The 16653-nt window shown below is 36.3% G+C and overlaps 1 protein-coding gene across 7 annotated transcripts in view; it reads left to right on the top strand.

Moving 5' to 3' along the window:
• Positions 1–15984: 15984 nt before the first annotated feature.
• The window catches only part of LOC111153329 (HECT and RLD domain containing E3 ubiquitin protein ligase family member 1), a 169107-nt gene continuing 168438 nt past the window's right edge, over positions 15985–16653 (top strand). For all 7 annotated transcript variants that reach the window (XM_022512300.1, XM_022512298.1, XM_022512295.1 and 4 more), the window contains exon 1: positions 15985–16011. The gene's annotated coding sequence lies outside the window, so the exon portion shown is untranslated. The remainder of the gene's footprint in view (positions 16012–16653) is intronic.

Below are 16653 nucleotides of genomic sequence, written 5' to 3'. Positions count from 1 at the left end.
GGAGGTTATGTAAAAGAAACGCTGTCCAACCCAGCGAGCTGTGAGCAGGGACAGATTTGCCTTACTTTTAAAATAATGTCTGTAGTTAGTAGAAAATATGGATAATCAGAATTAAAGAAATACCAAATCTGAACTCATTCTTGTAATTCCATTTCCAGAGATAGCATTTCATGGTTACCATTTTGGTGTGTTTTCTAACAGACACTTAATTTTTTCGGATAGTCCTTGGCTCATTGTTGATTGGGACTTCCCCCGTTCTATGTATGATTCAAAATGATTGTTTTATTTGAGTTACTTTGGCCCACTTGATTAAAATTGGTTACTTGTTCATTAACACTGGCTGTACTCTGCCATCTCTCTTTCCTTGGACTCTCTTCCAAAATGATTGTTAGATAAATGGTTTTAAAAATAAAAAGTTAAAAAATTATTATCCGCTTGTATGTAGTACATAAGTGTTTTTAGTTTTTCCTGTGGTGGGCGCTGAAAGGGAGCAGTGTTTGTGGAAGGCAAACTATGATTATTCACAGTGGGAAGAAACCTGTTTACCTTAAGGTTTTATAACATTGATTTCCATTGGTTATTTTTAGACCAGCGTCGTTATGTGACACTTTGTTATAGTGCCTTTGTGATTGGGATGGGATGGATACCTGCCTTTGATTATGTAGGTTTCTGTGGTGTGAGTTTTTACAAGCAAAATTGAGTGTCCTAGGTGTCTGTTTCTATGTATGCAAACATATGCACCTATACATGGGTTTATCTTGCAAGTGAGTTAAAATGTATTATTTTAGTAAAGAAAGCATTAGGTAAGAATAGTTTTGTAATACTTCTCCCAAATTATATGACAGGATTATATTGCAGAATGAAACATCTAGAGAGGTTAGAAATCTGGCAGCTTTAAAAAATAGGATAGTGTCATTTTTCTTGGGTTGTCATTGGAATGGATTAGATGGCCTATTAAGGCCTTTTGTAATTCTAAACTCTTATGAATTTTGCCTTTCCTAAGTTTCTCTTATCACCTTGCTTCTTAAATTTCTAGTCGTGCTGTTTATACGTGACACTTTCCCATTCATTTGCTGGTCGTGTATTCCACTCCCAGTGCAGACATCCTGGTGGTGCATGAGGAGAAAGCAAATGTAAATGGATCACTTTGTTTATTACTATAAACATTTTCTGCAAATCCTATTTAATTAAAGGAATTTCAAAGACTATGTTCTTGATTAGGCTGGATTGGTTAGTAGAGGATGTAAATAATAAATAGCAGTCAAATTCTAATGTCTCAAGCATTTTTTCCCAAAAAAGACAAAATTACTCCCTTCTTAGTATTAAAAAAGGAAAAAGAGAGACTCAATATATTAAACAGTTGATCTTTTAAAATTCAGATTTTCGGTAAAATAACAATAATGAAGACATTGTGGTTTGGTGTGTGGCAAGAAGTTTGTGTTAGGATAAAAGCAAATTGACTTGTGAAACATTTTGAATTTCATAGTTGGACAACTATGTAATAACTAAAAAATTTACTATAACCTGTTAAAGAGAATTTTTTAAATTGTAAATAAGACTTTGGCTTAACAGACAAATGAAATGTGTTATCGGCACATACTGCAGATTATCATGATGTTGAAAACAAATTAAATTGGTCACATCACTTAAAAAGAAGTTTGCAGAGTAAAGTCACAACAGCTAGCAAATTTTTTTGACTAAAAGAAACTGTAAGGGAACATAAAGTAGCTAATTTATTTTTTAGATGCCAGATATGATTTTTATGATTTTAGTTTTTTCTGCTGTTACTGGGCCCTCTAAATTAATAGAATATTAAATTACAGATTAGATCCCTGAGCAAGGAAATATGACAGTTGGGTAAGATGATCAAGTGATGGATTTTATTTATTTTCAACTGTTTATTTTGAAATAATGTTAGACTTACAGAAATGTTGCAAAGATAGTACAGAGAGTTCCTATATAATATTCTTCTACATCATCTCCTGATGTTGATACCATAACCATAGTACAATGATCAAAACCAGGATGTTAACTAAACTACAGACTTCATTGCAGTTTCACAAGTTTTACCCCTTATGTCTTTTTTCTGTTCCACAACCTACTTCAGTGCATTTAGTTGTGGTATTCTTGTTTCCTCCAATCTGTGATATCCCTTAGTTTGTCCTTGTCTTTCATGATCTTGACATTTTTGATGTGTACTGTCAATTAATTTGTAGAATTTTTCTCATTTTGGGTTTGTCTGATGTTTTCCCCACGATTAGGTTGGAGTTATGTATGTTTGCAAGAAAACCACACATGATGTGTCCTCAGTGCATCATTTTAGAGGGTACGTGGTGTTGGTATGTCTTACTGCTAGTGATGTTTTAACCTTGATTACTTTCTTAAGGTGACCTTTACTTTGTTTTCCACTGTAAAGTTACTATTCTTCTTTTGATACATATCATAGGGAAGATACTTTGAGACTATGCAGATATACTGTTTCTCCTCAGACTTTCTCCTGCTGATTTTAGCATGTCTTGATAGATCTTGTCTGCAGCAGTTATTGTGGTGTTTACCTAATGGTGATTTATATTTTCCTCTATTTTTAAAAACATATTATTGGAATTTTTCTGTTAGGAAGAGATACCTCTTTCTCATTTGTTTATTCAGTTACTTATTTATGTAATTATAATCTCATGGGTATTTGTTTTATTCTACATGTTGTAACCCAGTAGTATTTTTTTATTCTCAACTTATTCCAGCTTTGGTCATTAAGAGCCTTTTCAAGTTGGCCTTCACTCTCTTTTGGACACTTCCTTATATTCTGGTATCATAGGCTATTTCTTGCTCATATTGTATCTTTCCTTGTACCAGTCCTAGAATCAACAGCTTGTCTATGGAACTCTATTGGAGAATAGAATTTAAATCAAGATCTGGCTGCTAGGTGTACTCACTGGGGTGTCATTGCATGTAGGCCCTCAGAGGACAGTGCTAGGAAATACAGGTATAAATACCAACCCTCCCACATACAAGTGAGCACACACACATTTATTTATATATTTATCTTTCTATATATATTAAATATATAGAGTTCATATTGATAGCTTCTAGTCTAGTATGACATCACAAGGTTCATTCTAACCTTTACTGACTTCTTATTTGTATCACTTTTTCTAATAGTGAAAACCTGGATCTCGTCTGTAGACACTAGATCATATAGATAATAGATTATATCCCATTTGCTCACTTTTATGGTGCACATCAAGTAGTTACTGATTGCTAACCCATTACCCTTATGAGAAACATATTTTTCTGATTACAGTGTTTTTTTTTTTTTTTTGTCTTTAACCTCATGGTATCTAGTCAAAATATTATTTTCCTAAGTTATTTGGGTTAGTTCATTTTTCCAAAACATTCCCTTTAGAGTTATGTTATTCATCTATAATACAGTTTGGTTCTTTTTTTACTCTTTGTATTCCATTTTGGGTTACCCCTCAATCCTGGTCGATTTGATTATTTATTTATTTAGGTATATGAAACATTACCATGACTAAATACTACTACATAAAATGATATAGTCAGAGAAATGTCACTTCTTATTCCTACTACTTGATTCCCACCTTCATCCCCTTTTCCTCATCTGTTTTTTTTACCCTTTAGGTAACTAGTCTCTTCGGTTTTTTGGTTAATCCTTCTATTATTTCTTTTGCACAAATGAACAGATTGTGTGTGTTTTGTTATATTCCTTTCTTTTTTTCTCATACAATTTTATTTATTTATTTATTTATTTAATTTATTTATTTATTTGACAGACAGAGATCACAAGTAGGCAGAGAGGCAGGCAGAGAGAGAGAGAGGAGGAAGCAGGCTCCCTGCTGAGCTGAGAGTCCGATGCGGGGCTTGATCCCAGGACCCCGGGATCATGACCTGAGCCGAAGGCAGAGGCTTCAACCCCTCTCAACCAGGCGCTCCTCTCATACAATTTTAATTGAGATACAGTTCACATACCACAATTTTAATTGAGATACAGTTCACATACCACAAAACTTTCCCTTCTAAAGTGTACCAATTCATTGATTTTTTTTTGTGTATTCACATGATTGTGCAGCTGTTACCACTAATTCAAGAATATTTTTACCACTCCAGAAAGAAACCGTATGTGCATTAGCAGTCATTTCCCCTTCCACCTTCCTTAGCCCAGGTTAACCACTAATCTGCTTTATGTTTGTATGAATTTGTCTATTCTGAACATTTCATGTAAATGGAATCATATAAAATGTTGACTTTTATGCCTGACTTCTTTCACTTAGCATAATGTTTCAGTGTTCATCCATGGAGCATGTATCCATACTCCATTTCTTTTTTTGGCTGAGTGATACTCCAGTATATGCATATATCACATTTTATTCATGCATTCATCATTTGATGGACATTTGGTTTTCCATCTTTTGGCTACAGTGAATAATATTGCTATGAACATTCATGTACAAGTTTTTGTGTGGATGTGTATTTTCAGTTCCTTGGGTATATACCTAGGCATGGAATTGCTGGGTTGTATGGTAACTCTGTGTTTAACTTTCTGAGGAACTACACAACTGTTTGCTTTTTCCTTTATTTCTTATATGAGGAGTAGCATCTTATAGATATTCTTTTGCACTTTAATTTTTTTACTTATTGGAAATCACTCCAAATTAGTTTATTCTTCTTGATAGATAGATAGTCTTCCTTCTTTTTTACAGCTATACAGCACTCCACTTTGTGGATCTATCCTAATTTATTCAACCATTCTTCTGTGTATGTACATTTAGGTAATTTCCTGTATTTTGCAGTTATAAACAGTATTGCAGTAACTGACCTGTCCATATGTATTGTTAGAGGTATATCTTCAAGGTAGATTTCTCTAAGTGGGATTTCTGGGTCAAAAGTTGAGCATGCAGGAGTCCCTCTATGTCTATAGTTTGTCTTTCTATAGTTTCACTTACTGGTGGTCAACAGTGGTCAGAGCAGATGATCCTCCTCCTACTGTATAGTCAGAAAGAAGGTCACTGGTAGCCTAATGCTACATCTCAGTGCCTAAGTCATTCACCTCATTGATCTCATCATGAGATGTGAGATCTTATCATCTCACATCCTCATAAGATTGAGTACAGTATAATAAAATATTTTGAGAGACCACATTCACATAACTTTTTTTTTTTTTTTTTTAAAGTAGGCTCCACATCCAAAGTGGGGCTTGAACTCACCACCTTGAGATGAAGAGTTTCATGCCTGAGCCAGCCAGGCACCCCCTCAGATAACTTTTATTACAGTATATAGTTGACCTTTGAACAACATGGGTTTGAACTGTCTAGGTCCACACAATACTGTAAATGTATTTTCTCTTCCTTATGAGTTTCTAGTAACATTTTCTTTTCTCTAGCTTACTTTATTGTAAGAATACAATATATAATACATACCATGTCCAAAATATGTGTTAATTGACTGTTTATGTTATCAGTAAGGCTTCTGGTTAACAGTAGGCTTTTAGTAGTTAAGTTTTTGGATAGTTAAAAGTTACATGCAAATTTTCAACTGCATGGGGTATTGGTGCCCCCAATCCCTGCATTGTTCAAGGGTCAGTTATATTGTTATAATTATCCAATTTTATTATTGTTGTTAATCTCTTACTCTGCTTAATTTATAAATTAAACCTTATAATGGGTGGGTATCTGTAGGAAAAAACATTCTATCTATAGGATTTGGTATTATCAGGCATCCACTGGGGATCTTGGAACATACCCCTCTGGATAAGGGGGAACTACTGTATATAGTTGGGTTAGATATTACAGAAGTGTACTCACTTGCGTTCCCACTGATAATGTATGAGAATATCTATTTCCCCCATAACCTCACCAACAGAGAATGTGTTGTGTTATTTTTATTTATTTATTTATTTATTTGTGGGAGGTGACTGATTTTTTAAAAATGCTGTGTAGTCATTTCAGTGACCTGAACCTATTGTGTAGGGTCTCTTAATGCCTGTCATTGGTAGGTTCTTATAGCTTGAAAATGAAATAAATTGTCCATTAATATTACACTGATAGTTATAGGTTGTTATGTGCAGGTGAAATAAATCTATGCATTTCTGATCTAGACAGGATTGCTCATTGAAACTTTTTGCATTCATAGGAGTTGCTACATTGATTCATAATACCCATGCACTGAAATACTTCTGGAGTTTAACAAAGGACAACTGAAGTTGTAAGGAGAATATTCTTTTCTCCAGAGTATGTGTGATATAGTAGTTTTGGTTCATATTATATGCTAGTTACTTTCAATAGTACACACAGTACATACTGAAATCATGGTATGGTAGTTATTTAACCAGTAATGGCTATGTCTGGAACCTTTCATATTTCCATAAGAAAGAAGGTTAATCTTAAGGATGAAATGAAAGTTTACAGTTCTGGATTGGGGATAATCTTACCAGATTTTAGTGGGACCAAGATACTAAGGCAACATGAAAAACATCCCCATCTTAAAAGGTAGCAGGTTCTGCCCAGCTGGAAATTTAGGTTCTTTCCCAGAAAGAATACTCTTCCAAGTCTGGGGACACATTAATGAAAAAAACAAAGATTTCTTAAAGAATTTCATTAAGTATAGTTGGTACCCGATATTATGTTAGTTTCAGGTATAGAATGTAGTGATTTGATAGGTCTGTATGAAAACAAAAAAATCTTGCACCAGAGGAGCTTATATTCTCGTAGTTTTCTGATGAACTGGTGTTTTTAAGAAAAGATGCTGAGTGCTGATTGTGAATGGAACCAGCAGAGGTCATGTAGTTTTAAAATAAAATTGCTTTTGTTGCTATACAAACTTCAAATGACACTAGATTTTACTGGTTACAAAAGAGAAGGCCGTGAAAAGTCAGAGGGTGGTAATTTACATTGTTCACTAATCTCTTTCTCATTTTAAAGGATTCCTAGTAGTAGTAGTAGTAGTAGTAGAATAGAATAATAGTAAAGTCTTTTTTCTCAGCTGGGGTTCCGTGAAAGAACTAAATGCCCTGGGACATTTGGACAATCACTGTATATAAAGAATTAAGTTCTCTCCAGTGCACCTAGAATGGCACTAGGTATGTACCATCCTTGGGAGAATTGAGAAGATACTCACTCCAGTATTCAAGTTCTCTGGTCTCGATGATGAACTTCAGTTGAGAAAGTCATTGTAGTCAGATCCGTTTGTTTTTTTCCTAACTCTCCCACTTGCTAGCAGAGGGATGTTGGACAAGTCTTAGTCTCTTAGCTTCTTGACCTGTAAAAATGAGAATAATAATAGTTGCTATATCATAGGCCTGATGTGAGAATTAAACAATCTTTCCAATCTACCTTTATCCATTTCTGTGGCTTTAAAAACTCTCTTTGCTGGTTGATTTCCACATATATGTCTTCAGCCCAGACCCCTTCCCTGAGGTCCAGTGTTATAGTTCATCTGCTTATTTCATATTTCATTGACTAGTAGGCATCTCAAACTAAATTTGTACAATAAAGAAGGTGTGATTTCTGCCCTCATTATTTCCCTGAGTCAGCTGTTAGTAATAGCTGGACCATTCCACTAGTCACTCGGGTCAAAAGCCTAGGTGTCAGTTGTGATTTTTCTCATTTCTTTATACCCTATAACAAGCCCATTAGCAACACCTCTTGACTTTATCTTTTGACTATCTTTCTAATCTGATCATATATTGTGGTTGTCTTTACCTTATAACTTTGGTCTAAACCACCATTATCTCCTACTTAGGTAATTCCAATGGTGTCTTTTTAAAATTTTATTTATTTTTATTTTTATTATTTTTTAAAGATTTTATTTACTTATTTGACAGACAGAGATCACAAGTAGGCAGAGAAGCAGGCAGAGAGAGAGGAGGAAGCAGGCTCTCCGCCGAGCAGAGAGCCTGATGTGGGGCTCGATCCCAGAACCCCGGGACCATGACCTGGGCCGAAGGCAGAGACTTTAACCCACTGAGGCACCCAGGCGCCCCTCCATGGTGTCTTTAACTGGTTTTCCTCCTTTCTCATTTGGTCTCTGACAGTCTATTCTCCACTTGTAGCTAGAATGATCTTTTTAACTGTCAATCAGATAGACCACTCCTCTGTTTAGTACTTTACAATGATTTCCTTCTAAAATTAAAGTAACAACCAAATTCCTGGTGTTGGTTTACAAGGCACTACATGTTGTATTTAATCCCTGCCTATCTCTCTGTTCATTCCTTTCCTGCTACACTGAACTCCTTATGATTCTTTGTTCACAACAGGAACATTTCCAGGGCTTGGTATTCTTGCTCGGCTTATAGTGCTCTTCCTTCAGGTCTTTGCACTGTTTCCTCCCTCCCATCATTCATGTGTTTGCTTAAAGAAGAGTTCTCAGAGTTTACCTCTTCAGAGAAATCGTCAGTCATCACACTATAAAAATTAGTGATCATCTTCCCTCCGCTCTCCTTGTCTCTTTTGCTTTATTTTTTTTGCATTTGTGCTTCCTAAAATTTAATGACTTGTCTACTTGTTTATTATTTGTCTTCCTCACTAGAATGTAAACTCCACGAGAGCTTGAACCTATATGTTTTATTCATTCCAGTGCTTCTAAAAGTCCCTGGTACATAGTAAGCCAGGAATGTAGCTCTAGGAACTTGACCGTGGAGTAAAATTGTCTCTATATTAGATTAAATAATTCTACCTTTGTAATGTTTTGTGCCAAATGGAGAACCATGTTTCTTTTTAAAGATTTATTTATTTTAGAGAGAGAGAATGAACACAAACCGGGGGAGGGGGGATGGGGGGTAGTTAGGAAGAGAGGGAGAGAGAGGAGCCCAAGCAGGTTCCACGTCCCTCACAGAGCCGGATGTGGGGCTTGTTCTCACGATCCTGAGATCATGACCTGAGACAAAATCAGAGTCTGGTGCTGGATTGACTGAGCCACCCAGACGTCCCTGAAGGAGAACTGTTAATCAGTTAAACAGCATGAATTTTTTTGCATTGGTTTCTCACATATGAAATGTTAAGATTTAGAATTTATAACATTGTCAAGAGCATGTAATTGTGCATAGGCTGTGCTAAATAATATATAAAAAATTAACTTGGAGTTCAGCTCTTGTGGTTCTTGCAGTGTTTGCTCCTTCTCTAAATATAATGGTAGTGATGTTAATAGAATAGTCATATTTCCTCTTACTCTGGCAAGCTATTTGTTCTCACTTTAAACTCTTGATTTAAAGTCTATGGATTTTGATTTTGGGGATATACATTGTTGTTGTCCAAGTGTTTTGTTTTGTTTTGTTTTTTCCTTAGACTATAGCAGCATTTTTAGAAGCTCTTTTAAGTTTTGCCATGTTTTAAGACCTTTTGTGGTGTTAAGTCACTATACCGTAAAATTGTTGGGTCATGGGCAATGGGCAGTTTTATGTGATACAATTCAAGTAAGCAGCTTTGCTGATAGTATTAGAAATATAGGATAACCTAATCTAGAACTAGAAAGATTATATTGTCTATGTGTTAATATAATTGAAAAGCAGAAGTGTCTTTTATAGAAGATATCGTTGAATTTTCGTATACAATCAAGTATCCAATCATATGTAATGAAATATGGTCATAGTTTCTGTTTTCTCAACATTGTTCATTCTTTTAAAAAGAAGAAATGATGGAGAATGATAGATTTATGTAATTTAGTGAAGGTGGTGTGGTGGAGTAGACAGATGTACATATAAAGGAATAATACTGGGTAACATTTATTGAATGTTTACTGTGCACCAGGTATTATTCTAAGTACTTTTTTCTGTCATTTATTTAATTAACATGTAATGTATTATTGGTTTCAGAGGTAGAGCTCATTGATTCATCAGTCTTTTTCTTTTTTCTTTTTTTTGATTCATCAGTCTTATGTAACACTCAGTACTCATTATATCATGTGCCCTCCATAATGTCCATCACCTGGTTACCCCATACCCCCACCCCCTTTCCTCCAGCAACCCTCAGTTTGTTTCCTATGATTAAGAGTTTCTTACGGTTTGTATTCCTCTCTGATTTTGTCGTTTTATTTTTTCCTCTCTTCCCTTATGATCCTCTGTTTTGTTTCTTAAATTCCACATAAGAGTGAGATCATATGATAATTATCTTTCTCTGAAAGTACTTGTATCTATTATTTAAACCACAGTTAAATATGGTTGAATTGTCAATTATTTAAACCACATTTTGGGGCTCCTGGGTGGCTCAGTGGGTTAAGCCTCTGCCTTCAGCTCAGGTCATGATCTCAGGGTCCCGGGATGGAGCCCCACATAGCGCTTTCTGCTCAGCAGGGAGCCTGTTTTCCTCTCTCTCTCTCTGCCTGCTTCTCTGCCTACTTGTGATTTCTCTCTCCGTCAAATAAATAAATAAAATCTTAAAAAAACCAAACAAACCCTATAGTCTTAGAGCTAAACAGAACTTTAAAAAAAGAATAAGCCTCATTTAACCTGTTTATTATGCAGAGAAGGAAATTGAAGTACAGAGAGGTTAAGTAGCACGAGATCGCACAGCTAGCAGGTGATGGGAACGTGAATTAGAATTCTGTAACAAAGGGAAGTATTGGCAGAACTGTTGGGGGCAGAGTCACATCTCAATGTGATGGTTTTGGCTGATCTAAAATTCTGTCCCACTGAGGTACCTGGGTGGCTCAGTCCATTGAGCATCAGACTCTTTGATTTCATCTCAGGTCATGATCTCAGGGTCATGAGATGGAACCCTGTTGGGGCTCTGCATTCAGCAGGGAATCTGCTTAAGATTTTCTCTCTCTCTCTTCCCCCCTCCCCCTCCTTCTTCCCTCTGCCTGTCCCCCTGCTCATGTGTGTGCACATGTTCTCTCTCTCAAATAAATGAATCTTTAAGAAAAATAAAATAAAATCCTATCCAACTAATATTTGGGCAAGATCATTCTACATAGGTGTTGAGGAACTCATTGTGACAGACTAAGTTTAGGTGCCACATGTTGCTTTGAATTCTTAAAGAATGTTTCTAGGTCAAGGGGCACCTGTGTGGCTCAGTAGGTTAACCCTCTGCCTTCGGCTCAGGTCATGATCCCAGGGTCTTGGGATCGAGCCCCAAATTGGGCTCTCTGCTTGGTGGGGAACCTGCTCCCCCCCCCCTCCGCCTGCCTCTCTGCATACTTGTGATCTCTATCAAAAAAAAAAAAAAAAAAAAATCTTAAAAAAAAAAAAAGAATGTTTCTAGTTCTGTTCTGCCAAAGAGGGGAAATAGATGTTAGAAGAGAACAATAATTGTTATAAGGATTGGATATTGCCATAGGAAGGTAAATATTAGTAAATCTTTATGCCCTGGAATATGAAATTTTTCTTGATAGACCTTGAAACTTAATGATATTAAGGAACAGGTTTAGTCTGTATACTGTCTAGAGTACAATCAGGTAGGGAAATAGTAATGACTTACATTTGTGTGTGTGTGTGTGTGTACATATGTCTACACACATATATATTTGTGTAGTGTATATGACTTCTAGTTTGCAAAGTACATTGGTAACCATTTTCTCAGTTGATCTTTATAATACCTCTGTGAGAAAGACAGGGTAGATAATTCTGATATTTGACAAGCTTCCACAAGGAGAAGAGGTAGCTTTGAGGAATGAGCCTTTGAATAACCTCTAATTGCTAGACCTTCTTTTATTAGGTTCTCTAGTCATAAAGGAAGTTGCTATTTCGTTGCAAAACTGCCAGTGTATGTGTGAGTGGTGGACTTCTGCATTTTTTTTTTTTTAAGGTTTTATTTATTTGAGAGAGAGCACAAGTGAACGGGATGGGATGGGGAGAGGGAGAAGCAGACTTCCCGCTGAGCAGGGAGCCCTATGTAGAGCGCAATCCCAGGATCCTGGGATTGTGACCTGAGTTGAAGGCAGCTGCTAACTGACTCAGCCATCCAGGTGCCCCTGGACTTTTGCATTGTATGGTGTTACTTGGCTTGATCTCTTAAGTAGGTGATTAGAAATTGCTTAATCTGGAAGCAGAAGATAACTTGGCATGATGAATGGGCAAAGGTGGCCTGTTGTAATTGGCATGTTCTTAATGTTATACTGAAAGCCTAGCTGTTTTTAAGAAATGTAATTTAGGGGTGTCTGGGTGGCTCAGTGTGTTAAAGCCTTTGTCTTTGGCTTAGGTCATGATCCAGGTCCTGGGATTGAGCCCCACATCCGGCTCTCTGCTCAGCACGGGGAGTCTGCTTCCCTTCCTCTCTCTGCCTGCCTCTCTGCCTCCTTGTGATCTCTGTCAAATAAATAAATAAAATCTTTAAAAAAAATGTTATTTAGATTAAAGCTATAATTCTAATTGCAACCCTCTTGTAATTTTTTTTAAACTAATGTTTTAATGAAAACCTTCTACCACTTAGACTGCAGTAATGTTGATGCTTTTTTTTGACTGTATTGTAGATTAGGATAGAGGTGGAGTGCTTTACTTTTTAGAGGTAAAAAAAAAAGTTTGGTAGCTTCTGAAAAGGCTGATGTGAATGTATAGCAGCAGTGAAATGCTGATAAAAGTTCAGTAGGTCTCCTGTTTCCCTTGTTTGTTTTGGAAATAGTTTGAATTGTTTTGGTTAACTTAAATTGGTCTGAGATATTAAGAGGGACTTTTCAGAACTCTTAAAGGTACACTGTAAAAGAGAATAAAGTGAGATGCAAATTCACAGAATCAGCTCACTTTAAAGTAGTTGAGTGATAGAATGTGACTCTGAGCTACAAAAATCTGAGGAATTGCTGAATATTTTATATTCTTAAATTCTTTTATCTTTCAGTTCTCTGTTATTTTCTTTTTCCCTGGTGCTCTCTTATAACTGTCCTTATCACCACCCCCTCCCTCTTGGTGTGCCATCTGTTGGTTTGGCTCTTTATTTCAGAGTAGGAAGGCAGGAAAGGGTTTTTGTACACAAGATAAAACTAGTTCTTTTGGAGCTCAGTGAACTGGTGCACTTATGCAATAAGTGTGCTAATGATAAATTCCAGAAGTACCATAGGCCACTAGGACTAGAGAGAGTGATGACTCTGCAATATTGTCTGCAAATTTTTTGTGACTGTTGCTTTATTTAATAAATAAAAACTAAAGTATACTGAAACACTATATTTTTTTCATAGCCATAAATTGGTTATCTAGAAACAGGCTTGCAAAGAACGGTCATTATTGAAGAGATGAGTGTTAGTGAAATTCATGTCAAATGACTTCTTCTAGTACTTTATAAATATAATTTGATCATGGAAAATTTATATTCACTTATGCCTGACTGTGCATTAGTCTGTTGTGGGAATATGTAGACACTATTTGCAGTCCTAGGCAGGTAATTCAATTCCCAGACAACATTAAAAAAAAAAACCCAAACCTTTTTGTTACAAAGTATTTTAAACATGTTAATATAAAACAGAAAGAATAGTGTAAAGAGCTTCCATGTCCTCATAACTGAGCTTCAGGAATTATAGGCAGTCTTGTTTCCTCTGTATTTCTATTCACTACCACTCCACCCCCAATCCTTGGACTCTCTTGAACCAATTCCTAAGCATAGACATATTTTTAATTTGTAAATTTCAGGTATTTCAGTTTGGATTTCTTTCTTTTTTCTTTTTTTTTTTTTAAAGATTTTATTTAGTTATTTATTTGACAGACAGAGACCACAAGTAGGCAGAGAGGCAGACAGAGAGAGAGAGAGGAGAAAGCAGGCTCCCCAATGAGCAGAGAGCCCGATGCGGGGCTCGATCCCAGGACCCTGGGATCTTGACCTGAGCCAAAGACAGAGGCTTTAACCCACTGAGCCACCCAGGCGCCCCTCAGTTTGGATTTCTAAGACTTTCTCTCTTTTCATAAAATAAGCCAAATACCATTATTATACCAAAATAAATTTATAGCAGGTTATTAATATCACCAAAAATGTAATCCTGTTTCATATTTTTCTGGTTATTTTATTTTATTTTTTAAAGCTTTTGTTTATTTATTTGACAGACAGAGATCACAAGTAGGCAGAGAGGCAGACAGAGAGAGAGGTGGAAGCAGGCTTCCCGCCGAGCTGAGAGCCCGATGCGGGGCTCCATCCGAGGACCCTGGGATCATGACCCGAGCCGAAGGCAGAGGCCTTAAGCCATTGAGCCACCCAGGCGCCCCTTTCTGGTTATTTTACATAAATACTTGTATGTGTGTGTATATATATTTCTTTTTCTTCTTTAAAGTTTTTTTGTTAAAAGAGGCTCTCTTTTCTTTGCTTTGAGAAGTTTCCCCTGGTCTCATTTTGCTGATTGCATTTCTGTAATGTCATTTAATATGTTATTTTGTCTGCTGATTTCCTGTAAATTGATAGATTTGTCAGAGTTTCGTTCTTATTGTAGGAATACTTCATAGGAGTGGTTTGTGTTTCAGGAGGTTCATAAGGTTTTATTATCTCTTTGGATGTTCGATTTATTAATTGTTTAGATTTATTAATTGATCAGGGATTGCAAAATAGTGAAATTCTGTTGTTTCTTTTTCATGTATTAAGTGGTGTTCTTTGGTTAGTTTTCAGCAGTGTAGATTGTTTATTTAGGGCATTGTATTTATGCTCAAACTGGTTCTGGGATGATTGACAATGTTCTGTGGTGTGACTCCTTTAAGGGGAGAGTACAAGTCTTTATTATTGAAAATTCAGAGACTACTTAGTGAATAATTAGACTTTGTTTAAAGGATGTTTGGCCAATAAATAAATTAACATGGCATCGTGAGTAATATCTTATGACTTAGCATGTGTAGCTAGCTGGCCATTGATGTCTTTCTTTTTAGAAGTCAGTGTTCATATTCAGAAATTTCAAATAGCTTTGGGAAGGGCAGCAATTACTGGTTTCTTGAGCCAGATTTCACAGCAGGAATTTGAGAACAGACCTTGTGTTTGAAATTTTAAACATGTTGAGTTTATATAACATAGAATATTTTGTATTAAAAGTTGTAAAGAACTGGAGAAGCAGCATTTCCTAATGTGGCTCCTGGACAAAAGGGTTTTGCGGTCAAATAAATTTGGTGAACATTGTGCACTTTATGCTCTCTTGGAATGTAATAGACATATTAATGTGTAAAAGAAATCTGTTTAACATTAACACAGCCTTTTCCAAATTTATTTGATCACTGAACCTTTTTCCCCCCACCTCAGAATATCGTGAAGAACAAGTGAAACAAATTTTCTAAAGGAAACAAATTTTGGAAAATGTTGTCTTAAAGGATTTGAACAAAGAATAAAGAAAAATGGCTGATGATGATGAGTGTGTATGACTTGACTACAGTTAGTGGAGACATTTTGGTACGTAAATAAGCAGATACTTTTCAGGGGCGCCTGGGTGGCTCAGTGGGTTAAGCCTCTGTCTTTGGCTCAGGTCATGATCTCAGGGTCCTGGGATCGGGCTCTCTGCTCAGCAGTAAGCCTGCTTTCCCCCTCTCTCTGCCTGCCTCTCTGCCTACTATGCGATCTCTGTCTGTCAATTAAATAAACAAAATCTTAAAAAAAAAAAAAAAGACATTTTTCAGTAAGAAAAAAGCAAGAGACATATGTTGGTTGCTTGTTTTATCTTAGCCTGTAAGCATTATTCTTTTAGAGAAGCAGTATTAGAAAAGGATTTAAATCATATATAATATTTACTATATGTCAGGCACTGTTTTTACCACTGTTTAACAACTTTATGCACTGATGTACTGTTGTTACCTCAGTTTTACAGATGAGCAAATTGAGGCTCACAAATTCAAGGTTACATTGCAGAGTTGGTGACACAGCAGAACCTGGTTCTGAGCCTAGGTAGTCTGGCTTCAGAGTCCATGTGCCTACCCACTACTCTATATTGCAACATATGGCAGATCATAAAATAGAAATCAGATTAAAAGAAGATTTTAACATCTGTTTGGAGGGAACAGACATATTTTCTTTCACTTTCAGGCAATCAGAGCCATAAGAGAAGAATTGGAGAGCTGGCTCTGTCCTAGTGAAGATAGAAAACGTGGAAACCCGGAAACGATTATCCATAAAAAAGGTATACTTGCCAAAGACATAGATTAGATGTAGGTAGAAGACTGAGCTAAGAGGACACTGTTAATACCAGAAGGCAATTGGAACTCCAGTAAGACTCCTTTACTTTAGATACGAAATATGAGTTTAGTTTTTCATGTGCTTGTAGTTATAATAATAGTGCACATTAGTGTATTGCATTAAAGTACTTTCACATGGATCCTTTTTTGATCCTCTAAACAACTCTGAAAGGGAGGTAGGTACTATATTTTCCACAGTAAGATGGGTTCTTGAATTTGGATTTTCTGCATTTTTTTTAGTAACAAATAATATATTATTTGTTTCAGGGGTACAGGTCTGTGAATCATTAGTCTTACACAATTCACAGTGCTCACCATAGCACATACCCTCCCCAGTGTCCATCACCCAGCCGCCCCATCCCTCTCCCCAACCCCCCAGCACCCTCAGTTTGTTTCTTGAGATGAAGAGTCTCTTAAGGTTTGTCTCCCTGCCTGGTCCCATCTTGTTTCATTTTTTACTTCCCTGCCCCCAGGACCCCCCATCCCGCCTCTCAAATTCCTCATTAGATATTCTGCACCTTAAAAGCTAAAGTGTCCTACAGTATATTTGTGTGTGTGCACGCGTGTGTGCATATATATATACATAT

Source organism: Enhydra lutris, unplaced genomic scaffold (genome assembly GCF_002288905.1).
Source record: "Enhydra lutris kenyoni isolate GAN:26980312 unplaced genomic scaffold, ASM228890v2 scaffoldscaffold31, whole genome shotgun sequence".
Lineage (NCBI taxonomy): Eukaryota > Metazoa > Chordata > Mammalia > Carnivora > Mustelidae > Enhydra > Enhydra lutris.
The sequence above is the reverse complement of the archived record's forward strand: the minus strand, read 5'-3'. Positions and strand labels throughout refer to the sequence as shown.